A 26,577-nucleotide genomic window follows, 5' to 3' on the forward strand; every position below is an offset into this window, starting at 1 on the left:
ATATGGATTCCAAGAGAAAGTCCACCTGGATAAACACACAAGGATGAAGAGACTGGAGAGAAGCCACACGCACACGTGCCATCAGTGAAGAAGTTTCAAATGTGGTTAAGGTCTCAGGTTTCATCTGGAGAATAAGAAATAAAAAGATGTAATGAATCTGATAAAAGCAATTGTTAAAGTTGTTCAAATAGGATAGCTTTAAAAATCTCACAAGATAAAGCTGTTTTCACTGTTACTTTGTGGAGTAGTAGCCTACAGTTTACTAAGTTAAACATAATGTTCTTCCCCTACATTTAAGAACATGTAGATGAACACGATAAAATAGAAAACTTAAAAAAATGGAACAAAACCAACTAAAAACAAACAAAAAAGAAATATAACCATCAATACAGTCCAATATTTAGACCAGGCTATGATGTTAATATTGAGTAACTTGTAGAAAAACAACTAATATAAGAATGTGATAAAGCAAACGCAATAAATGAAAATATAAATGATAAAGTTATTGTAATAACTATTGGAGTACCTTTGAAATGTCACAAGATTTGTAATGTTTTCCTTTTACTTTGAATAAAAGTATGCGTAAACAAACCTGCATAAGCAACCTGGGATAATCTGAATAATTAACTCTTTTTTTCAACACAATTCAACGTACCTACTGTGTCATATACAAAACTTTACTGAAAAACCTGCTGCACAAGATCTACTACATGCCTTCTGTCATCTGACTGATGCTTTGTTTACGCATTAAACACGTTACCTCAACAAAAATTATCTCGTGCCCAACTAATTTAAGTTTGCCCTGATGTATCTTTTAACATGCTAAGTAATGCCTGTAATTATTTATTCAGGGAAAACTGTACAAAATGTGCACCGCCGTGCTGAAGAGGTTTGAGATCGCGCTCGTAACGTGACGTCATCATCGCTCGCGTCATATATAAAGAGTGAAAGTAAATGTTCAGACTCAGAGTTGATCTTTCGCCGTTTAAACGGTCGAAATCGGTTATTTACAACACGGAGTATCAAAGTGTTTATGAGAACCTTTTAAATGAATTTACCTGTGGCTGCTTGATAGAAAAGCAAGATTTGTGAATCTGTATGCGTAATTAAAAGTTGATCAAGTTGAGTGCTCAGGTCTCGAGACGCTTTACAGGTGACTTCCATTCATATTTTCCCTGAAGGAAGTATTAGTTCTTTGTATAAATTTGATATTTTTCAATTTTAAGCACGTTAACGTGGTTTCATTGCTGTTCTGTGTTGCTTGTGGATTATTTATCATGTTATAAGTGTTATTATTATGACTAACATTGTCTATTTGAGTGATTTTTTTTGTCATTTCCATCCATAGGCAGTGTTAGAGATCAGACTTTGTTGAAGCTGTTCAACTTTATCATGATTGACACACAAACATCCAGAGAATTTTTTTTTCCAGGATGCAGGTACTTTGAATAAACACACTAAGGGCCCTATTTTAACGATCTGAAACGCAAGTATCAGGCGCGAAACGCAAGTAACTTTGTGGGCGGGTCTTGAGTGCTGTTGCTATTATACCGGCGGGATAAATGACTCTTGCGCCCGACGCAAATCTAAAATGGGTTGGTCTGAAGTAGCTTCATTATTCATAGGTGTGGTTTGGGCTTAACCCTCTGGAGTCTGAGCGTTTTTTTGGGCCCTGGGGGTGTTCTGACATGCCCTGACATTTGTGCTTTTTTCAGTTGCTTATAAACATATTAATGGCAAAGGTGTAAATTCACTCTATATAGCACAAACAGGACTACAATAATATGTGAGCCACATGTATGTACATGTTTTCATTTTTGAGAGAATAATGTTTATGCGTGGTTATCGAAAAAACTAAAAATTAAAATTTTTGAAATAAGACCACAAAACACATACTAAATATGTGGCAATAAGACTTTTGACTTATGGATGTCGTCGCCTATAGTTTTTTCTTCAAAATTATGTGAAAATAGTCTTGCTTTATCGTTCACATAAAACCATACATTGATTTAAATTGATGTAAAACAGGTTTTGCTTGGAAAGCCAATATGCGAGGGGGCGTGAACGAGGAGTGGTTTACACCTTAGAATACACCCACTCTGCATAATGATGAGCCATTCACTCAGGTGTGACACTGACTGAGCCACAATGAAAGGACAAAAGATATATTTAGAAGAAGACTTATATTGACCATTTAAGATTTTGCTTACATCTATCTTGTAAATATGTTTTGCTATTTTATTAAAATGGTTACAATTACAACAATAATTACAATTTCAACAATATTTCAAGTGTACTCTTTCTTTGTAAAAAAAAAATGATTATAGGCCCTACATTTTATCTATGTATTCATTAGTTTGAATATAACCAACATTGGAACAGCTAACATCTTAGTTGATGACTTTATTTTTGACAAAATTCGTATTTTATATATAGAAATGGCTAAACAAAAGCTTATTTGATGTGGCAGTATATTCTACAGTAAAAACTGTACCCAAATCTACTAAACAAAATGTTGTCTTTCATATTTCGTCTGACTGTAACGTTGTTTTCATGAAATATTAGGGCATATTGTTAATTTGCAGTTTAATACGTTGCTTATACAAATAGCCTACATTTTATTTCAACATTCAGTCGATGTTTACTTATCTCAGTATAGCAATACAGTTTGCTAAAACATCATCATTCATTCACACACGCGATTTAAATTTAAACTGTCTTTGCCAGCTGTGGTAAACAGCGCGCATCTGTGCCGTTTATTCATTCATAAACAGAAACCCACGTGAAGAAATTCACGTGAGAAGGAAAAAACTTACTTGTATTCCTCAGCTCGCTCCTCGATATACCCGCACTTCTGAGGGACATTTTCGATTAGTATTATTCCTCACAGTGCTGCAAGACGGTGTAAACAAGTAATGATCTAAATAAACGTGTGTGTTTTCTCGAGCTGATGGGGGCGTTCACAGGATTGCCTCAGCCATTTGCGTTTGAATAGCGCGCGCTCTCCGTGGGCGGGGCCGATTATAACGTAATGAGATGAGATGAGCTCGACTGGAATCGCTCTCTTTTAATACAGATTTCACAAGATGAGAATAATTGTTTTTTTATATAAATGACTTCATTTAAAAGAAGAGAATTCAAGCTTCATGCCTGTCTGTCTGTATGTCTGTTTGACTGAGTATTCGCTGAGTTATTGTTAATTTTCGGACGCGTTTCAGAATGGACTTCACTGGCAGAGAGAAGGCAGAACTCGCTTCGTGTTTATTTTTCTTTATTTGGCAAAAAGCACAACACTTTGTTTTTATTGTGAGTATACACAAAAATAATACACATTTAACAGAATCGATTGATGTATGAAACTCCTATGGAAAATCAAAGTCAACAGAGTATTTATGAGTTTCTTTTACACTAATAAAAAAAAAGCGAGCTGGTATCGCCGGCGATACAGCCGACCTCAGGGGGTTAACGTGAAATAAACCAATCAGAGCGACATCTCACATTCCCTTTAAGAGCAGGCACGCTTTTTCTATGGCGGATTCCTATTATAACGGCGGATTTGCCAGGCGCGCACCAGCAGCGGTTCACAGCCGAGGAGAGCAACGTTCTCGTCAGGGCCGTAAAACACAGAGAAGTGACATGGGGATGGAGAAACCCACCCAAATTAACTTTGGTTAAACAGGCGTATGATAATTTGGGTAAATGTGTAAGCTAGATTTATGCTTTTATAATAAACTGTCTATCTATCTATCTATTGTAATATTGTATGATTTGCAAAAATGAGAACTGCTGCTTCTGTGTAGATGAGAGAATCAAAGTGCATGCACGTTGTGCACACGCTACATTATGGCCAAGCATGTGCCCTTAAAATAGCATATGAATAACATGCGCAACCAAATTGGTTTCTAAACCTGCAAAATAGCACCAGGGAACGTTTGCGCTGAACCGCCCCGGGGAGCGCAATTGTATTTCCTAGTTTACCGACGAGCGTCTGTGGAGGGAAAAGTCTGCTGTGCGTGGGTGCAAAATAGGAATGATACATGCGTCGGTGTACAAAGTCAATTGCGCTGGGTGCAAGATAGGGCCCTAAATCACCTTTAGAAGATGGGAAGAAGATGACAAGAAGATGATTTTGTTAGATTAAAACTGAAAACTTTATTTAAAAAATAATAAGATCAGCCTTATAAAGCGCTTTTTGACAATGAAATACTTTAAGACCTTGTATTAAAGGAACACTATGTAGCTTTTTCAACCTTCATAATATATTTCCAAGACTCTTGTGATGGTACATCGACTTACAATAGGTTGAATGACACGTCTGCCATAGCCTGATGGGGTCTGTATCACTTTTACTGGCACTACGTAACTTCGGGGTTCGGGTAGTAACCCTAGCACAAAAAGAACTACAAAATTCGACTGCTTTACGGCATACGTCACTTCCCCCACCACTTCCTCAAATTTGGACGTGAGCGTTTATATACTGTCTATGGACGTGAGAGGCCAACCAGCGTTTATTTTCGGCTTTCGTGCGTATGTTTTTGTCATGGGGGCTGTTTACACATGGCCACTTCATGCGTTTTCTCAGATCGGATAGTTGAAAGACCAGGTGTAAATGTCCTCCGAAACGCATTCAAGACGGATTTGAATCCGATCGCTCAAACCACTTAAGGAGGAGGTCTGAGACGCATTCCAGACGAAACTGGACAAGTGTGCATCTGGTTGTTGAAACCACATATGTAAATTGTACTCCTCCCAAAAATTTTAAAAATATATAAATAAAAAAACGTGTGAGAGCGTGTTATAGTCTATGTTATTGCCAGATATGACGACGCTACTGGAACACGCATTACCGCAGCTGAGCATCGATTCATCAAGCCAACGTGCAAACTATCGCAAATCAAAGTGAAAGTAAGTCGCAGACGCTTATCACACAATCATCATCATTAAAAGTAAAGAAACGAAATGATCTTACCAGGGCTGTTACTGCTCTCTCTTATTGCTGTCTTTGATTTTGAAATTTTAGCTGATGATCAATAAAATGCAGCTCATATCTGTTGCTTTCGGTGAAGTGCACTCCATTAAATCTGCATAGCGCGAGAATTGAAGATCGGATTTAAATCCGTTTCGCAAAAACACATTTATGTGACCAGGTGTAAATGGAATTGTCACGGGGTGACAAGCGGCTGAGCGGAACCTTTTTTTTGAGAACGTGTTTCCCCCGGGGAGTGCTTCTGATGTGACATTAAGACGGTTCCGGTTTCCGATGTGAGTAATGGCGGCTAAGGAGGCTTGATGAGGAAAACTCGCGGCAGGTGTGAGAGGAGAGGATATAGAACGGTGATTGGGACACGCATTGAAGGAGAGGTTTATAAAAGCTATTCTGGCGGCAAGAGGAGGAAGGACGTGAGGCACGCAGCAGGTGAGGGAGGCAGAGGCCGAGGCGGAAGCCGCAAGCCGCGGGAGAGAGAGAAAGAGCGAGCGAGCGAGAAAAGACTTCGGCTGGATTGCGGGTGTAAGCCTTGGTTGCACCGTGAGTCTGTTGAATTGCAGTTGTATTGTGGAAATGAGCACGAGTGAAACCTTACAGTGTGTTGGTGAATATACGAGTGTGGGAATTGTGTCCTGCTGTTCACTCGCAGTCACAGCTGTTCATTCCTCTCCCCGCCTGAGGCCAGTGAAGAGCCTGCTAAAGCTTGAAGAGCCTGCTGAAGCTGTGAGTTATACATACCCTCCATTCCCCGCCTGAGTCCAATGAAGAGCCTGCTGAAGCTTGAAGAGCCTGCTGAAGCTGTGAGTTATACATACCCTCCATTCCCCGCCTGAGTCCAGTGAAGAGCCTGCTGAAGCTTGAAGAGCCTGCTGAAGCTGTGAGTTATTCGTACCCTCCATTATCTGTCTGAGGCTAGTGAAGAGCCTGCTAAAGCTGTGAGTTATACGTACCCTCCATTCTCTGTCTGAGTCCAGTGAAGAGCCTGCTGAAGCTGTGAGTTATACGTACCCTCCATTATCTGTCTGAGGCTAGTGAAGAGCCTGCTAAAGCTGTGAGTTATACGTACCCTCCATTCTCTGTCTGAGGCTAGTGAAGAGCCTGCTAAGGGCGTAGGTTTGGCCTCAGCTTTGGTGGGGACATCCCCCTCCCCCTCCCCCTGGAATGAGTTTTCTATATGTAATTAAATAATGAACAAATGAATAAAATACACACGTATCATAGTATGCATTCAACACAACAAATCCATTATTATTATTATTATCCATGATTACAGTATTCCATTAATACTAAAATTGTATCTACTATTCTATATCAAATTCTATTGATATATTCTATTCTTAAATATTAAATTCTTAGGCTACACTCACAAATACATTACATAAATAGAATGTAGAAACGAAAAATGTCTCAGATCCACTGTTTATGTTGACTGCAAGATTCTAAGTTAAGGTCAGCTAATTAACATTCAGTGACTTGCTGCATTCTATCATGATAGCGTGACTTCTATGAGTCTATCAGTGCTGAACAGCCTAATCAATACTCTTAACCTTAGTTGAAAGATTGCTGCTGCTAGGTTTAACTGTAACAACATGGTAACACACACTATCACCAATCAATACTATTTTCCACAGTAGAATCTGCATTTGAAAGCCTGGTCAGTCACTACTGCTAGTTTATTTGTGTGGCTAGTTATTTTGCCTACTTACACTCTGCTTTATGAAAAAGCTTCGTATGTCCCCTTTCTTCTTCTTGGGTGGCATAGCTGATCTATCTACAAAGTATAAAAAGTGGCAAAAAACGGAATATTAAAATGTTTTACTCTGGCCTTTGATGTGGCAGAGAGACAGCCCTGGTAACTTACCGTCGGCGTCGTCGACGCGCGCGCGCACACACACACACACACACACACACACACACACACACACACACACACACACACACACACCACCCGCTCGCTGCCAGTGCAAGCACAAAAGTAGTCCCGGCCCGCGCGTGTAGCCTGTCAGATACACCGCCGCCAATCAAATTACGGCGTTTCTTGTACTGTCGTTGTTTTGGCCGTTGGAATCGATCCAAATAGCAGCGCAAAGATCCAAATAGCAGTTCAAAGGAGCTTGCTAAATATTGGTGGGGACAAATTTGTCATCTCAAAATATTGATTGGGACTAGTACCTAGCGTCCCCCCCTAAACCTACGCCCATGTGTGAGTTATACGTACCCTCCATTCTCTGTCTGAGTCCAGTGAAGAGCCTGCTGAAGCTGTGAGTTATACGTACCCTCCATTATCTGTCTGAGGCTTGTGAAGAGCCTGCTAAAGCTGTGAGTTATACGTACCCTCCATTATCTGTCTGAGGCTAGTGAAGAGCCTGCTAAAGCTGTGTTATACGTACCCTCCATTCTCTGTCTGAGTCCAGTGAAGAGCCTGCTGAAGCTTGAAGAGCCTGCTGAAGCTGTGAGTTATTCGTACCCTCCATTCTCTGTCTGAGTCCAGTGAAGAGCCTGCTGAAGCTGTGAGTTATACGTACCCTCCATTATCTGTCTGAGGCTAGTGAAGAGCCTGCTAAAGCTGTGAGTTATACGTACCCTCCATTCTCTGTCTGAGTCCAGTGAAGAGCCTGCTGAAGCTTGAAGAGCCTGCTGAAGCTGTGAGTTATACGTACCCTCCATTATCTGTCTGAGGCTAATGAAGAGCCTGCTAAAGCTGTGAGTTATGCGTACCCTCCATTATCTGCCTGAGTCCAGTGAAGAGCCTGCTGAAGCTGTGAGTTATACGTACCCTCCATTATCTGTCTGAGGCTAGTGAAGAGCCTGCTAAAGCTGTGAGTTATGTGTACCCTCCATTCTTTAGCTGTGTCCCAATGTGAAGGCTGCATCCTTCGAAGGACTGAAGACTTCAAGGATGCAGCCTATGCGTCCTCCGAAGGACGCACCATGTAGCCTTCATAGGATTTCCTAATTGCGCAACCAGGTGTTTCTGATCACCGCTCCTCAACGGTGCGAGAGGACAGCTGTCATCCTGATCATTCATTCGATATAGCCTAATTGAGTAAACAGCTATGGAGCCAGAATTGGCTATTGTCATTTTTATGTTTTATATTTTACTGGAGGACATGGTGAGGATGTTTCAGCCCCGGCGCTGCCAGGTCATGTATTTTCGGTTTAGCCCTGTTTGAAAATAAAACCCAATTGAATATAAAAAAGTCCAGTATTTCTCGCGCTCGTCATCGGCAGCTGTCACGGTTGCCAGGCGACAAGAACAATCCTCCGTAGGCTAGACCGGTCCGAACGCTTCAGATGCGTCCTTTGATATATGGGACATATCAAACTTATATGAGACTTTAATTTTCAAACTGATATGGGATTTTAATTTTCGGAACTGCATATTTCATTAAATATTCACGTACAAATGTGAAGTAACCTATGGAAGTACCTTTTTTTCCCTCACATATGATTTTACATTAAACTACACAAAAGTATATAATGTAACAACCTTGAAAATATTCATAAGTAAAATGCAGGAGTAGCATAATATAAATACAAACTATAATAAAAACCCTGACAAGGAGTTTTTTCCCCTGCAGAATACATACCTCTAGTTTTACTCTTGATACTAAAAACTTGTTATTAAAAGTACTTTTTTCAGAAATTACTCTTTTTGAAAGTCTAATTATTATTCTAATAAATTCTAATAATAGTCTACATCATTTTTTTTCTTATTTTATGTACTGTAAATGTTTGTTGATTTTGATATGTTTAACGTATGTTGTTAAGAGTTGGAAAAAGTACTTTAATGTAGGCCATGGAACAAATTATTTTCATTTACCAATTTTATTTGAAAAAAAAAGGTATACAAGAGTTTGTTTCATGTAGAAAAAATGACTGTCAAAAAAATAAACAATGTTCAGAACAATTCATTCTCTTTTATTTACACATTTAAAGTTGCATAAAAATAATGTACAGATTTTCTTTCCTTTTAAAAAATAGTGAAAAAAGTTAAAGAATATGTAGATTTTTTTTTATTTTTCAATCATTTTCTCAAGAAGAGAAAACAGCCTGTCCATCCTCTCCCTGCTCTCTTCGCCTCTGCCTTGGTGCTGGTGCTGCTGGTGCTGGCTCCTCCTCACCGTGGGCCCTGAGGACAAACCAGGGCCAAGTTTCAGCAGTGGGTTTCCCACTCACACCCTCACCTGTCCCAGGACACTTGCAATCCTAAGGGCAGGGCAAATTAACCATGGCTTGTTAACAACAACAGCACAATACATTGCAGACATACTTTGTATTTTTTTTCTCCTGAATTGCTCTAAAAAAGCTTAACACAGGGGTGCAATCTTAACACTGCAAAATATGACACATCAAGACATGCATACAAAATACTTAAGAAATCATATTTATATACTCAAATTTGGTTAAAACCACATAGCTTTCATGATAGCACTAAAAAAACACATAAAAGTGAAACCCCATTGCAACTGCTTTTCTTATTGTTGTGGGCTTACTTCTTTAGCATATTTCTTTTAGCCTAATACACAAGTAAGATAGACTAGTGCAAATATTACAAATAGGTCGTTAAACTAATATTAGCACACGTTTTGCCTCAAACTACCTGACAAATGAAGCCACGCAATGGTGACGAAGGAGTTAAGATGTAGTTTATAATAAACTTTAACTCGGTTTCGCTAGCCATTTAAATAAATGAAAACATAATACTTACATTTAAATGTGAATTTGCTGTCCACCACCGATCTTTAGTCTCGGCCGCCTTTAAAAATAAATAAATAAATGCTCTCGTCAACGGCGCGCAATGATTTATGGGGTAGAATAGGGTAGGATAGGCCGCTAAGTGTTCATTTATGTATCCTTCCCTTCACGGGGAAACGAAGGACGCATTTGGCGTCGCTTTTGAATCAGGGTAGCCTTCGTCGCGTCGCGATGACGCAACCGACCTTCAAATACGGACTTCGGAGGATGCAGAACTGAATTGGGACAGCCTTCATCGCGCCGCGGTGACGCAATCGGCCTTCAAATGCGACCTTCCAAGGATGCAGCCTTTGAATCGGGACGTCCTTCGTCGCGCCGCTGTGATGCAATCGGCCTTCAAATGCGGCCAATCGTCCTTCAAATACGGCCTTCGGAGGATGCAGCCTTCACATTGGGACACAGCTTTTGTCTGAGTCCAGTGAAGACTCTGCTGAAGCTTGAAGAGCCTGCTAAAGCTGTGAGTGATACGTACCCTCCATTCTCCGTCTGAGTCCAGTGAAGAACCTGCTCCCCGAATAAGAGAATGCTGAAGAGACTTAAGATTGTTTTTATTATTTAATAAAGAACATTTAATTTTAATTCTGTGTCTGCCTCCTTCATGTCCACGGTCAGCTCCTCAGGGGCGGTACGCAAGCGAGGGGTGGGTGGCCCGCTGGCACTCGCCCCGGCCTGTGACAGAATCGTTTTGATAAATCAGAAATCCGATCTGAGAAAACGCATTTAGTGGCCAGTAAATAAATCTCTTATTTGTAAACTTGTTTGCATTCTATGTTGTATGTTGTTGCGCTTGCTTGTAGTATGTCATTTTTTTACATGCTGTTCATTCATCCATTGCTGATAATTAGACCAGTCCAATAATTTCCACATATGTTTAGCTAGCTTTCGATTATCAGAGCTGTTAACAGACTTGCTAACAAACACTCGTTTCTCTTACGTGTTTTTTTGCGTTATGTTTTATTGCCTAGCTTGCCTCACGAACTAGTTTGCCAGCTGAACTCAGGTGTTGTGAGGTGTATTTATCACGTAGTCCTGAGGGATATCAGATGACGCTGTTGACGTTGATTCTTGCGATTATCATGAGAACAGTTTACAATATCTCACATAAATATCAAGACATAAATAAGTCTAACGTAGAGGTTGGGGGGGTGGAGGGGTATTTACGACAGTGCAAGTATTCCACAGCGACTCTAGGGGTCGCTGTTTGACAAAAACACAATTTCTCCACAGTGTGCCTTTAAATGATTATTATTATAAAGGATTAAATCTGTTCTGTAATAGCTCAGTTCGTCAGCAGAGATATATATAATTTGAAGATATATAGAATGAAAAAAAAAAGACTTTGTGCTTATTAAATCATGTAATAATGTGGTATTTTAAATGTACAGCCTTGAAGTCCTCAACACGTTCAGATCAAATCTGATGAAGAAGTTTGAGTGTCTGCATGAGGGAACAGCAAAGCATGGAAACCCAACACTCCTGAATGAGATCTACACAGAGCTCTACATCACAGAGAGTGAGAGTGGAGAGATCAGTAATGAACATGAGGTGAGACAGATTGAGACACAATCCAGGAGAGCAGCAACAGAGGACACACCGATCAAATGCAAAGACATCTTTAAACCTTTACCTGGACAAGACAAACCCATCAGAACTGTGCTGACAAAGGGAGACAGACGACTCCCTTTGTGGAATATTGGCATTGGAAAAACAGCCTCTGTGCAGAAGTTCATCCTGGACTGGGCTGAAGAGAAAGAGAATCAGGACGTACAGCTCATATTTCCACTTCCTTTCAGAGAGATCAATTTGATGAAGGACAAAACATTCAGTCTTTCAGGTCTTCTTCATGTCTTTTTCCCAGAAACAAAAGAAATGGAAATATCCAGTGACAAATATAAAGTGTTGTTCATCTTTGATGGTCTGGACGAGTGTCGTCTGTCTCTGGATTTTCAGAGTGATGTGAGGTTGTGTGATGTAAGTGAATCAGCCTCAGTGGACATGCTGCTGACGAACCTCTGCGCCACGGCTCGGCATATAACAGAGGGATTATCTCCGGCTTTGGGCCACCTGGGTGCTATCAGAATGAGAGACAGGCCCTGCTCTCTCACCCTGGCCAGTGTGGGAATTATCAGGCACAGGGGAGGAAAAGCATACAGCAGCACTCTGGGCCACGGGTGGGCCAGTGCATCTACCCTGAGGGGCGCGTCCACGTCCTTTAGCGAGAAGAACCTAGGACAATGGTAGTTTTCGCGCGAGGCGAATAGATCCACGGTTGCCTGTTCGAATCTCATCCATAACATATCCACTATCTGCGGGTGAAGGCGCCAATCTCCGTAGATTGGGTTTCCCCTCGATAGAAGATCCGCGCCTCTGTTTAGAATGCCTGGAACATGAGTCGTGCGTAACGACAGGAAAACCCGTCTGCTCCACATCAAAAGCTTGTAAGCTAGAGCGTGAAGTTTTGACGAGCGCACGCTGCCCTGACGGTTGATATAGGCCACTGCCGTGGTATTGTCGCAGCGTACGAGCACATGATGTCCCTGCAGGCGAGGCAGAAAATGATTCAGAGCTTTCCATACAGTCATAAGCTCTAAATAATTTATGTGCGCTGAACGTAGTCTGCTCTGCCACAGACCGTTCACCGTTCTGCCCTCCTGGGTGGCACCCCAGCCTGTTAAGGTCTCATCTGTCGTCACAACTTTTCGCAACATAACCGTCCCCAGAGGGGTTCCCTGTGCGTAAAAGTCTGCGCTCTTCCAGTGGCGCAAGACGGCCGAGCAGGCGCACGTCACTATTACAGAGCTGCAAAGATCGCGCGTCGGGCTGAAATGTAGTGACAAACCCATTTCATGAATGCTCTCATTCTCAGGAGTCCCAGCGGCACAACCTGGATGGATGAAGCCATAAGACCCTGCAGCCTGAGGTAGGGCTGTGCGATATGACGATATATATCGTATGGACGATATAAAAAGTATATTGTTTCATATTATGCTCTATCGTTTATATCGTGGTGTCGCAAAAAAACATTGTTTACGACAAAACTTTTTCATCATTTGGATGACTGCAATCTTACACGCAACCACGGGGACGCAGGCAGAAACGTGAATAATGGCGAGTGAAGGGGGAGACAGAACCGGGTGGCTCCGAGAAGGACCAGCCAAGACAAACCAAGGAGCTCGTTCCTAAACGAGGGGCTACCTCTGTAGCATGGACATGGTTTGGTTAACTTTCTATATGTTTGGTTGACTATTTTATTTTGATAATGAACATGCTGCGATGTCAAGTTAGCAATGCTAGAACGTCGGCGCAATCACAGGATTTTTTGTCCTTCTGAGGGACCTGTTACTCCGTATAGTCATACGGATAGAAGCAACAACAACAAAATTATTCAAAACTGTATAGTTTTTGTAAAATACAGAAAACAAGCACGATGCCGTTTTCTGCCGTCTCGGTTTCCTCTATGTGAACTTTGGATCCCGTTGCATGAACCGAGGCCAGCAAAAATGTTCCTTTCGTTTTGTTAATCTGTAATTATTTAAGTGAAATAGCCTATATTTTGCGTATAGGCCTATATATTAGTTTTATATATTTAGTTTTATTCTGTTTCCTCCGTTTACAGAAGAGCGTTAAGTGCCTGATGTGACATTGTTTGAATCAATGTTCTACACTATCCTGCAATTTTCGCTGGTTTCAAAAACAAAAAGTTGCATATTACCTGCTATTCATTTTCACTGAAATGTAGGCCTAATTGTTTGACATTTGGTGACATATACAGTAGCATATACATCCTCGGGAAAACTAACGCCAGCGCATTGCCATTGCGACTACCTATGACTTGACAGCTGAGCACGGGCATTTCACTCACGTTGATATTGGCTATGCGTCAATATCACATTTGCACAGTAGCCTAGCCTACTATTTGAATTCATGATTGGTTCACTGCCAAATTAAAATATTTAACAGAATGATCAAATAATGTTAATAACCGGTTATTGGCCTTTTCAAATAAGTGTGTCTGAGAACGATTAAATTAGATTTTGTTTCCTTTTCTGGTTATGTTCCTGTCAAAATTTTGTTCGTTTGTTTTTGTTCATTGAACAGATTCAGAGCCCTGATTGCTGCTACATTTTAAACTTGAAAGTACAATGTTTACATTTGGCATTTTATATATCAATATTTTATGTTGGGCTTTTATATTTCATTCATATTTTATGTAAAAAAAAATATAAACTATTCTTTTAGTTTATATATATTAAAAGAAAGTATTTTCCATGTGGTAAATATTTAAATTATTAATTGATTGAATTTACAGAAAAGGTACTATATCGTGATATATATCGTTATCGGGATATGATATGACTTATATCGTGATATGAGATTTTGGTCATATCGCCCAGCCCTAGCCTGAGGCATGTGCAATATTGTACTTTCGCCGCCTCTCTGAACTGCGACAGACAGTTCATTAGAGAGAGAACGCGCTCTTGAGAGTGCAGTAGATTTTAATTAGATAAGATTAATTATGTTACTAACCATGAAAATCTGAACTTAGATTTTCATATTATGATAAACTTTTTATTACACTTCCCATTTCTTATGTCTGATGGTGACTAACTTTCCAGTTTCCTAAAAATAGAACCCAGTGGAAGAAGATATAGGGAGAATAGGACAGGAGCTAAGACAGAACCCTGAGGCACACCGCAAGATCAATTTTGGGGGGGAAGAGGAGAAACGTCTATTAGTTAAAAAAGATTTGAACCAGCTTAAAACCTCGCCCCCTAGGCCAAACGCAAGACTCCAGCCGAGAAACGAGAATCGTATGGTCGACAGTATCAAAAGCAGAAGACAAATCTAACTTAACTAAAATGACAGAATCTCCCGAATCTGTACCCATGTAAATATCATGGAGAACTCTTATAAGAGTCAAACAAATACTTGACCTCTGTTGCTTTCTCTTGATCTTTTTAACTGAATCTAAATACCTAATGTGTTTATTTTAGAACAAATGGACGTCCAAGTGCAAAGTCAAGAGCTGAATGAAGTGAAGAAGAACCATGATAATGTCATGAAAAAGAATTTATCACAAAGCAGAAGAACTACAAAGACCAACAAGTCTTTCACTTGCTCTGAGTGTGGAAAGAATTTCACAATAAAAGGAAGCTTTAAAAAGCACCAACTAATTCATACTGGCGAGAAGCTTCACACGTGTCCTCAGTGTGGAAAGAGTTTCATGCTAAAAGGCCACCTTAACAGACACATAAGAATCCACACTGGAGAGAAACCTCACGCATGTCTTCAGTGTGGAAAGAGTTTTTCACAAAAGATTAATATCAGTCGTCATCAGCGCTGTCATGAAAAACCATTCAGGTGTGATCAGTGTGAAGTTCAGATCCTCATCATATCTCAACAAACACCTGACAGTTCACGCAGTTGAGAGGCCGTACTTGTGTCCAGTGTGTGGAAAGAGTTTTTCACGGCTGGCCAATTGCAAAAAGCACCAGAAGATCCATTCTGTGAAAACTCATGCTTGTGTGGAGTGCGGCAAGACCTTCATCACACTTGAACGTCTCAAAAAGCATCTGAAAAGTCTCTCTGAAGAAAGACCGTTCACATGCGCTCAGTGTGGATATGGATTCAAAGAGAAAGTCCACCTGAACAAACACATGAGGATTCACACTGGAGAGAAGCCGCACACGTGCACGTCATCAGTGTGGGAAGAGCTTCATACAGTTGTCAGGTCACCGCATATGCGTCGTCACTCTGGAGAAAAACCATATCATTGTGATCAGTGTGGGAAGAAATTTACATCGTCATTCAATTCTAAAAAGCCACTTGATGGTTCATACGGATGAGAAGCTTCATAAGTGCTCTTTGTGTGGAAAGAGTTTTTCACGACAGGACAATTTGAAACAGCACCAAAAAGTACATGATGCTGTACGGGATCCAGGGCCGGCTCTGTAAATCTGGGGGCCCTAAGCAGGATAATTTTGGGGCCCTGCCTTGCAGTGAATAATGGAGTATTGCCACCGCAAACCAGCAACTGTATACAATCTAACCCTTACACATTTCATCTGTACCTCTTTTAACATGATTGCCCACAATTATTTTACTGCTTATTAAAGTACACTCACTGAAACAGTAAAAGTAAAGATTACAGATTTGCCAAATTTCTACATCTACTTTATTACTGTCTGAATGCTTTGTAAATTTTAAAACAGCACTAACTGTTTTTTGTCCACTAGACAGCTTAAAACCTTTAGTATTAAAAATCTTCAATAAAGTTGTTACATAGGCCTACTACAGGTGATGCTGGAGTCTCTATCTTTGAACTTCTTTTCCCTGTTCCATACTTTAAAAAGAGGGAGAAGTTGGACCAGTAATTTCTTTGCTTCCTTCTAAAGTGATTTAAACATATTCTTCTATATTGATCTATCAAAGAGATAAAAAATTCTGCAAAAGATTTTAGTTTGAGTTGGTATTTATTTTTTATATATTCCAACTACAAAAACACTACTTCAGCGAACAATCATTAGCCAAATGTGTATATAAAATGTTTAGTAATAAAATATATACATAAATCTAATAAAAGCTAGGTAACACTTTTTACATTTTACAGTCATTGTTGCACGTTACATGTAGTTCATACAAAAATAATTCTACAGTAAAAACTGCTTAAAATGTGGATTTCGTTTGAGTAGGCTACCTCTACTTTAATGGGATAATGTCCACTTTAACGCACCCTCTGGTTGCCAAGAAACAGCGCCGCGAATTGTACAGAAAACGCAATAGGCCGCTCTTTGTGCATTGTGTAATGTGCCAAGTTCAAAAATTAATACAAAAAGAATTCTACAGTAAAAACTGCTTAAAATTTGGATTTCGTTAGAGTAGTAGCTCTACTATAATGTGATTTTTTTTCTCCTTTTTTCTGCACCCGTTGGATAGACTCGTTTAATTTTTGCGGTCAAATTTCCAAGTCCAGGGAAGACAACGATTTTAAACGGTTGGTTGACTGTTAAAATGCGGCGACACCGGCGAGTACCATCTGTAGTTAGGGGGCCCCCTAGTGGCGGCGGGGCCCTAAGCAGCCGCTTAGTTCGCTTATAGGGAGAGCCGGCTCTGACGGGATCACATGTGTTTCGAGTGCGGGAAGAGCTTTATATCAGCGAGTCATTTGACAAATCAGCAAAGAATTCACACTGGAGAAAAACTGTTCAGCTGCTCGCAGTGTGGAAGGAGTTTCACACAAAAAAGCCACTTAAACAAACACTCACATATTCATAGTGGTGAGGAGCTGCAAACTTCGGGTCGCTATTATTGCTCAAGTAAATAATCTGAGATTCTGAGAATGCAAATGTTTTTACTTTATTGTTCAAATACAGTTGCTATTAAATATCAAGATTTGTAGAGATGGTTTTCTATCATTTTGGGGAGTGGCAGAAATATTGCATATTTGCATTACTTTAACATTTATGTATTTTTATTCTTCCGTTTATTCTACAATTTACTTTAATTGAAAAGCCTTGATGTTAAGATGTGAACAAAGAAATACATAAATAATCTGTGATAAATCTGTGCACTGACAATTTTAAAACTTTATTTTAGTCTGATAAATAATGAATGATGTGAAGTTAAAACTTCCAAACTTAAAACAAATGAACTAAAAGATGAGCTAAGTAAAGATAGAAATCTTTCATCTTTTTTGAGGAGACAAAGTAATGGGGTTTCAAAAACATATATTTATCAAATTAAAGAAAGATAGAAGGTGAGAAGATCTGTCTGGGATGAGTAAATATTTTTGAAGTAATGTCAGTTTTATAATTAATCAAAGTGACAAAGGCGAGTCTTGAAAACTGCTGCAAAACTAACTATATCCATGGACATATATTAATCCTTGGTGGACAATCGGGTGAATATTTCCAGAACAACAGCTACTGATCTGTACAAGATCAGTAGATCACTGTTAATTGGTTTCGTGTTGTTGGTTTAATTGCTGTCTACCTCGTTGCTCCTGCTGCAGCTGTTGCGTTGGTGTGCGTCTGAAAGCTTTGTATATCTTTCTGTTTTGAATAATTTTTTACTATCAATCCTTGTTGTTTTATACTGCTAAATATAACTTACTCAACATCACCCATTAACCTGACATCGCTAGCTTCAATCTAAATCGTTATTGCTAGCACAACACGCTAGTAATTTGCTAGCCTGTTAGCGTGCCATCTGTGCGCTCTTCATTTATTTATTTATTTTTACGAGTCCATCAAACAACTTAGGTGAGTAGGATCAGTCAACAAACACGGTAAGTCATGTCATCTTCTCCTCTTATTGTTACTTGCACCTCATGCAACATATATAGCACAGGATTTACATGTGATAAATGCATGGAGATTATATTTCAGAACTAGAGGCACGCATCCAAGCTTTAATCAAGGTTAATTGTAAGAGTGCAAGAGCTTTAGATACAGCTTTGGATGCGACTAGCTTAGTGAACTCTTTATATTGTTCGGTTCAGGCTGAAGTAGAGCCCGTGCAGCAGGGCAATTGGGTGACGGTGAGACGCTGTAGTCGCAGGACTAGGGTTGCCAACCGTTCCGTATAATACGGAATCGTTCCGTATTTGACACATAAAAGTCTTGTTCCGTATTGAACTGATACGGAATGCACTTTGTTCCGTATTTTTGAGAATCAATTCAGTGCAAATCCATGACAGACACATAGCTTCTAATATATGTCAGACTATGAACGAAGACATTAGTAGGCTATGATAAGAAAAAAACCGACGGTGCGGTAGATACTAATTTCTAATTTAACATCTTGGAACATCATCAGAGAATGCCCTTTTAATTGGTCGTTTCAGTCATTGTGAGTCACGTATCGTAGCAACGATGACGACAAGTGACAACAGCGGGAAATGTAAAAATGACTACCTCCGAGCGCCTTGAATGGGAAAATGACTGCCCGTGGGGGACAATGAATACAAGGCCGATTGTCCGGGCACAGGAGGGAGCGATGTCAAGGTTCCTTGTCCGTCAGACGTCTCCAGAGGCTGATATGGTAGGCTATGTAACGTTAATCATGTGGATTTTTTAAACTCAAATATAGTTGTGAAGAGAGTGATTATATTAAAAAAGATAGTACAGGTTTAGCCTGACATTGTAAAGAAATCAAAAAAAGTACACATGGAAAAAATAGCTGCACAATGTGCTTAGTCTGAAGGTTTATTTATTTATGTGAGATTTTCCATGTGCATACATACAGGTGTTGTATTACAATTTTGTATTGCAAAAGCATTAATTGTTGGAGATTTTAACATACACGTAGATAATCCAAATGATGCGTTAGGAGCTGCGTTTACAGATTTATTAAATTCATTTGGGGTCAAGCAAAACGTCACCGGACCAACACATCGTCTTAATCATACACTCGATTTAATTATATCACATGGAACCGATCCAACCGATATAGATATCATTCCACAAAGTGATGAAGTCACTGATCACTACATGGTAACTTGCATATTACGTACTGCTGTAATATGTCCCATCCACCATAGATAATTTCTCAAATTGCTTATCTAATCTGTCTCAGCTGCTGCCTGAACCCAAACAAACAGATGAACTAGAAGAACTAACTAGCACTATGAGCACCATTCTCTCTAGAACATTGGATGTGGTTGCACCTATTAAATTAAAAAAGGTCAGAGAGAAAAATAAAGCACCATGGTATAACAATACTACGCATGTTTTAAAGAGAGAAACCCGTATTTTAGAGCGTAAATGGAAACATACTAATTTAGAGGTCTTTAGAATCGCGTGGAAAGACAGTATGTCACGTTATAAAAAGGCCCTAAAAGCGGCCAGGGCTGAGCACCTCCACAAACTAATAGAAAACAACCAAAACAATCCAAGGTTTTTATTTAACACCGTGGCTAGACTAACAAATAAACAGACGTCACCCGAACAAAATATCCCGTTACAGTTCAGTAGTAATGATTTCATGAACTTCTTCACTGAGAAAATAGAAAGCATCAGAACCACAATTGTAAACGTTCAATCTTCAATCGCGCCTTATAATTCAGCTTCAATTATCACCCCGCAAGAACAATTACAGTGCTTTACAACTATAGAACAAAAAGAGTTAAATAAACTTATCACTTCATCTAAAACAACAACATGTTTATTAGATCCTATACCAACTAAACTACTGAAAGAAGTGTGACCTGTAGTGGAAGAGCCTCTCCTCAATATTATTAACTCGTCTTTATCTTTAGGTCATGTTCCAAGAACATTTAAACTGGCAGTTATAAAACCTCTCATTAAGAAACCACAATTAGATCATAATAATCTAGCAAATTATAGACCCATTTCAAATCTTCCATTTATGTCTAAAATATTAGAAAAAGTGGTGTCCGCTCAACTGGGCTCTTTCTTGCAACAAAATGATATCTATGAAAAGTTTCAGTCTGGATTCAGACCGCATCATAGCACTGAAACTGCACTCGTTAAAATCACAAATGATTTACTTTTAGCTTCTGACCAAGGCTGTATCTCAATACTAGTTTTACTTGATCTTAGTGCTGCGTTCGATACTATAGATCATACATTACTCTTAGATCGACTACAAAATTATACTGGTGTTCAAGGACAAGCACTAAGCTGGTTCAAATCATACCTATCTGACCGCTACCATTTTGTCTATTTAAATGGAGAAAAATCGATCATAACTCCAGTAAACTATGGAGTGCCGCAGGGATCTGTATTAGGCCCTCTGTTATTTTCCATATATATGATGCCACTTGGAAATATTATAAGGAAACGTGGAATTAGTTTCCATTGTTATGCTGATGACACTCAAATATATATTTCATCACGGCCGGATGAAAACGCAAAATTTTCCAAATTGACAGAGTGTGTTAAAGATATAAAAGATTGGATGACGCGTAATTTTCTTTTATTAAATCCTGACAAGACAGAGGTAATACTTATCGGTTAAAAAAAAACGCCCACAAAACCTCGCACAATACAACTTTAACATCATAGGATGTCCTGTTACTTTATCCTCTACAGTAAAAGACCTGGGTGTTATACTCGATTGCAACCTGTCTTTTGAAAATCATATTTCATATGTTACAAAAACAGCCATTTTCCACCTTAGAAACATTGCTAAGCTACGTAATATGCTATCAGTTTCTGATGCAGAAAAGTTAGTTCATGCATTCATGACCTCGAGACTGGATTACTGTAATGCTTTATTAGCTGGTTGTCCTGCATCCTCAATAAACAAGCTACAGTTAGTCCAAAATGCCGCCGCTACAGTTCTTACGAGATCAAGAAAATATGATCATATAACACCGATTTTATCATCACTGCATTGGTTACCTATAAAGTTCCGTATTAATTATAAGGTATTGCTACTGACTTATAAAGCCCTAAACGGCTTAGCTCCAGTCTATTTAACGGATCTTCTATCGCCCTATAATCCATTGCGCTCTTTACAATCACTAAATTCAAGGCTTTTGGTCATACCTAGGATATCCAGAACCACTAAAGGAGGAAGAGCATTTTCACATTTGGCTCCAAAACTCTGGAATTGTCTTCCTGATACTGTTCGTTGCTCAGACTCGCTCTCCCAGTTTAAAACTAGATTAAAGTCGCATCTCTTCAGCCAGGCATTCATATAATCCTATAGTTCAAACTACAATCCGTCCTCTAGCTCATAAATGCCAGAGGAGAACTGGCCCCCGACTGAGCCTGGGTTCTCCCAAGGTTTTTTTTTTTTTCTCCCAAGTTTTAGGACACCATTAGGTCACTTGATGGAGTTTTTCGGTTCCTTGCCACTGTTGCCTTTGGCTTGCTCAGTTGGGGATATTTTGGGGATATTTAATTTAATTTTATCAATCAATAAATTCCTCTTGAAACAAACTTTGTTGTATTATTTTAATTTAATACTGTGAAGCTGCTTTGATACAATCTGTATTGTGAAAAGCGCTATACAAATAAACTTGACTTGACTTGTATTGCTTGAATGCAGTATTTGAGTGCAATATTTTAGATTTTCTTTATTAGCTGTTTTTTAATGTATTGTTTTGCACTGGAAAGAAAGTTAACTATAATGGAAGTGTAGCGGAGGCGTGCTACAACTTTATAATATGCTGATTGAGGCGGCCAAATATGGACGGGATTCCGGTCAGAGAATCAAGGGTCGGAGAACATATTCTTCACAAAGATGGATTTATTGAACAGTCTTTGCGTTGTCATCTAGATCAGTTATTCTTTGGCAATGATGTCTGTATTAATGGTCTAAAAGAACAATAAAGAAATATAATTACAATCATATTCTGAGAATCATATACACACTGGCATGATAGTCAAACGAATGCAATAAACAATGATTAAACACTCAAGTCTGCATCCTTAAAAGTAATAACAGCCTTATCAATGCAAATAATCATGATAAATTGTGCAATGATACATTATTAATGTAAACAACATTGGTGACGCAGTTTAGAATACTGCCGATGCTAATACTGATTAGGGCGTTTCTCTCGCGGCAAATTACGGCCGCTACGGCGCTCAAAACCCGCCGATGGCAAACGCAGAACGATCGCGGGACATCAACAACATACATTCAATAAACATACATATGCAGATGTACTTACATCAAGGCATAAACGCATTATACAGAGCATAGAGAACCGTGTATAGATGAACGTTCACCAAATCGTCTTCCTGCGTGTCACACTATAATCAGTCCGTGTGGCCAACAACTTTGATTTCTATGACAGGCTTTTGTACACAGCCGCCCCCAATTATCTGACAGGATAATTGTAAACACCAAGAAAGTCTGTCTACAGTGTCTAAGGCTCTTCCTCGAAGTGAGGAAGTGGAATCAACCTAATAACTGGGCGAGTGTAGGATTTCTCATTAACTCTGACACGAGCAGTGCGAACTTTCCCGTCAGGTCCAGCCAACGTCTCAGTCACTGTGCCCACAGGCCAGAGGGCACGAGGAAGTTGGGGATCAACAATAAGAACCACTTGGCCCACAGTTAGCTCTTTGCCATCCTTCCTCCACTTGTGCCGATCCTGTAAACTTGGGAGGTAATCGCGGATGAAGGCAGTCCAGAAATGATCCGCCAACACCTGGCTGTGTCTCCATCTGCGTCTTCCGAGCAGGTTGGTAGAGTCGAAAAAGACTTGAGGTAGGGAGGCATCACGACGGCCCATAAGGAGTAGGTTTGGAGTCACTGGGTCAACGTCTGCAACATCGGAAGATACGTAGCCGAGAGGCTTGGCATTCAGAATACCCTCAACCTCCATTAACAGTGTCTGCAGCACTGGCTCTGGCACCGTTTGCTCTCGCAGAATGACCCGTAGTGCAGTCTTTACAGATTTGACTTCACGCTCCCAAGTTCCTCCGAAATGAGGAGCATTAGGTGGAATGTAGCGGAATCTGATCTTCTGGGGAGCAAGCAGCTCTTGAAGCTTGGGTGCCATGATATCAAAAGTGTCACGTAGTTCTCGGTCTCCTCCCACAAAGTTGGTACCGTTGTCGCAGAGCAATTCCATGGGCTTACCTCGTCTTGCTATAAAGCGACGCAGAGAGAGCAGGAATGCATCAGTGTCAAGGTGCTCCAACAGATCAAGGTGCACACATCGGGTTGTCATGCACTTATAAAGGATGCCCCATCTTTTTTCATGGCGACGACCAACTTTGACTGAAAGGGGGCCGAAACAATCTACCCCAGTAGAATAGAATGGCGGTTGGTGCAGTTGCAGCCTGCAGGATGGAAGATCGGCCATTTGGGGGACTTCAGGCTTGGCTCGCCAGAACTGACAATCTTGGCATTTGCGTTGATGCTTACGGACGGCTTCCCTGCCCCGGAGTATCCAATACTGGCGGCGCAATTCCGCTAGCACCCTTTCAGAACCAGGATGCAGGAGTCTGCAGTCAGTCTCTTTAATTAACAGCTTCGTTGTGGAATGACCAGGATCCAACAGTATCGGGTGAATGGCATCAAGGTCGAGGTCACTCGCTCTACGCAACCGTCCCCCTACTCTGATGAGACCTGTGTCCTTATCATACTCTGGTGCAAGGGATGCCAAACGGCTGGTAGCGGAAATCGGCTGTCCAGTCTTCAACGCTTGGACTTCTAATGGGAATGAGTCCTGTTGAACTTGGGCCAGGATAAGTTTCTCTGCTTCAACATAGTCAACAGCTTGCAGTGAAGAGTCACTGTCTGCAGCAGCCGCCCCGTGTAGGGACCTGACAGTGGCCTCAACAAGCTCTTGCCATGTGTGGAATTGATTGGGGTCCACAAGTAAATTATTGGAGACTTTGACAGTGCCGATGAATGCAGTTTTCCTCAACTCACTGATCTCCGATTCCACCTTAGTGACGGGTGTAGATGACCACTGGTCAGAAGGTTGAAGGAGGAAGTCTGGTCCTGAACTCCACTGGTGGGGTCTTGCTATCTGGGTCAGTGTCAGGCCTCTTGTAATGTGGTCAGCAGGGTTGTGAGCTGAATCAATGTACCGCCATTCAGCCGTCTCTGTGAGGGTCTGGATTTCTGCTATGCGGGTCCCTACGAATACCTTGTAGCGACAGGACTCAGAGGTGAGCCAGTTCAGCACGGTCGTTGAGTCAGACCAGAGGTTGACTGTATGGAGATTAAGAGACAACTCAGTCTGAATCACTTTGGCTAGCTGTGCGCCAGTCAGGGCTGCACTCAGTTCCAAACGAGGCATGGAGAGGCATTTTCTGGGAGACACTCTGGATCTGGCCAGAACAAAGGCGACATGGATGTGGCCTTGATCATCTGTAGTACGCAAATAGGCCACTGAGCCGTATGCTCTTTCTGACGCGTCGCAAAATACGTGGAGTTCTCGGATGGCACTAGGGTAATCAGCACAGGCTGGGGTATAAGGTCGAGGAAATTGCAGCTGAATCAGATTAGGAATCTCTCGTATCCATGTTAGCCACTTCTCTCTTAACTGTAAAGGTGTTATTAGATCGTCCCAGCCCAAATTCTGCTTCCAGAGGTCTTGAATGAGAACCTTGGCCCGGGTGGTAAACGGGATGATATACCCCAGCGGGTCATACTGGCTGGCCAAGGTCTTGTACACGTTTCTCATGGTGGGTTCTAGGGACTCGGTCGATCGCAAATTATAGCCTAGAGTGTCACTGAGACAGTCCCACCTTAGGCCCAGAGTGGGTTCTTGTAGGTCTGTACTGGCTTTGGTCAACCACAGTTCACTGTTAGCAGACCGGGCTTCTGCGGGAAGATGTTCGATGACAGAGGGTACATTGCAGGCCCACTGTCTTAGGTCGAAGCCTCCCTCAGACAGTAGTTGACGAAGTCCATCAACTACCTCCTTAGCTTCATCAGAGTTCGAAGTGCTATGCAGGCAGTTATCAACATAGAAGGAATTCTCAACTATGTTAAACAGACTGACCTGGTCTTTCTGGTGGGTTTGCGCACTGCGCTGGAGGGCATAGATGGCGCAACACGGGCTGCATGTAGTTCCAAACGGAAGCACCTGCCATTCATATATCTCAGGCTCCTGGTCTCTGCACATGTTCCTCCAGAGAAACCGCAACACTGGCTTGTCCCTGGGCAACAAGCGTACCTGATGGAACATAGCTTTTATGTCCCCACTCACAGCCACTGTGTGTTGTCGGAACCTCAGGAGCACACCTAACAAGGAGGGTCCCAGCATCGGACCAGGAAGCAGCTGACTGTTCAAGGACTGACCCTGATGTTGGAATGAACAGTTAAAGACGATCCTGTTCTTGCCATTGTGTTGTACTATATGGTGCGGAATGAACCAGGATTCCGAGGTATTGTGTGCTTCTTCTGTGGTTATCTTGGCTACATATCCAGCAGATTCCAACTTACGGATTTCAGTGCAGTAGGCTTTTGCTAGTTCAGGATCTCTTGCCAATCTGCGCTCGGTACTTCGAAGACTAGGAAGGACAACATCCTTATCGGTATGGAACATGGTCATAGGCATGCGTCGGAGCAATGGTGTGGCATAACGTTGAACGCCGTCTACGTTCACGGTGGTGGTGGCTTTCTGGAGCATAGCGAGAGCGTCTTTGTCTTGCTTGGACCTGATGACCATCTTCTCATTGTATGGGAAGGTGTCGACCTGCCAGAGACGTTCGACGTGCCGAATCAGATCATCATGAAGCGGAGTGGTGGTGATATGAAGGCACTGCTGATAACACCGTGAGGGCTGCTTGGGGCTCATGGGACCCTGAAGAGACCATCCCAGCTGTGTTCTGATGGCTATTGGACCTCCGTCTGGTCCTCTGCATACAGGCTGTATCGGCATTAAGAGGTGTGGCATGTCAGAACCAATGAGGAGTAGTGGTTTGACTCTGTCAACAAGGGGAAGAGGAAGATCTCTCAGATGACGATAAGCTCGTTGGAGCGCAGCCACTGGGTAGTTATGTTCTGCAAGACTCAAACCGGTTGCAGTAAAGGCATTGGGGATAGTGAACCTCTGCATGGGTTTGGTGACTGCTGAGACCTCGAAAGAAACGGACGAACCTTCGAGTTCTGTGTGAGATTGCTGAACAGTCTGTAAATGAAGTAACTCTGGGGTACAGGTAAGCTTGAGCTGTTCCACAACGGGGGAAAGCACGAGTGTTCTCTCTGACCCATCATCAAGAACGGCATGTGCCTCCATTGTGTGGTGTCCATTGTGAAGGAGGACCTTGACGACCTTCAGCATGATTCTGGGTGTACGGTTCGGCCTGTCCAAGTAAACCCGGGTCGATGGGAGGCTGACGGTGAGGACAGCACTGGTGGTATCTTTAATGGAATCGTGAAGAACTGTA

At 41.2% G+C, this 26,577-nt stretch overlaps 1 protein-coding gene and 1 long non-coding RNA gene across 2 annotated transcripts in view; both read left to right on the plus strand.

Moving 5' to 3' along the window:
• The window catches only part of LOC309507059 (uncharacterized protein), a 275,228-nt gene that overhangs the window by 140,929 nt on the left and 107,722 nt on the right, over nucleotides 1-26,577 (plus strand). The window lies entirely within an intron of this gene.
• On the plus strand, nucleotides 4,594-10,545 carry LOC309507130. Its single transcript, XR_014209023.1, has 3 exons — nucleotides 4,594-5,864; nucleotides 7,402-7,723; nucleotides 10,242-10,545. It is a non-coding gene; the product is annotated as an uncharacterized lncRNA (long non-coding RNA).

This window comes from Leuciscus leuciscus (assembly GCF_965113295.1).
Source record: "Leuciscus leuciscus genome assembly, chromosome: 9".
In the NCBI taxonomy this organism is placed as follows: Eukaryota; Metazoa; Chordata; class Actinopteri; order Cypriniformes; family Leuciscidae; genus Leuciscus; species Leuciscus leuciscus.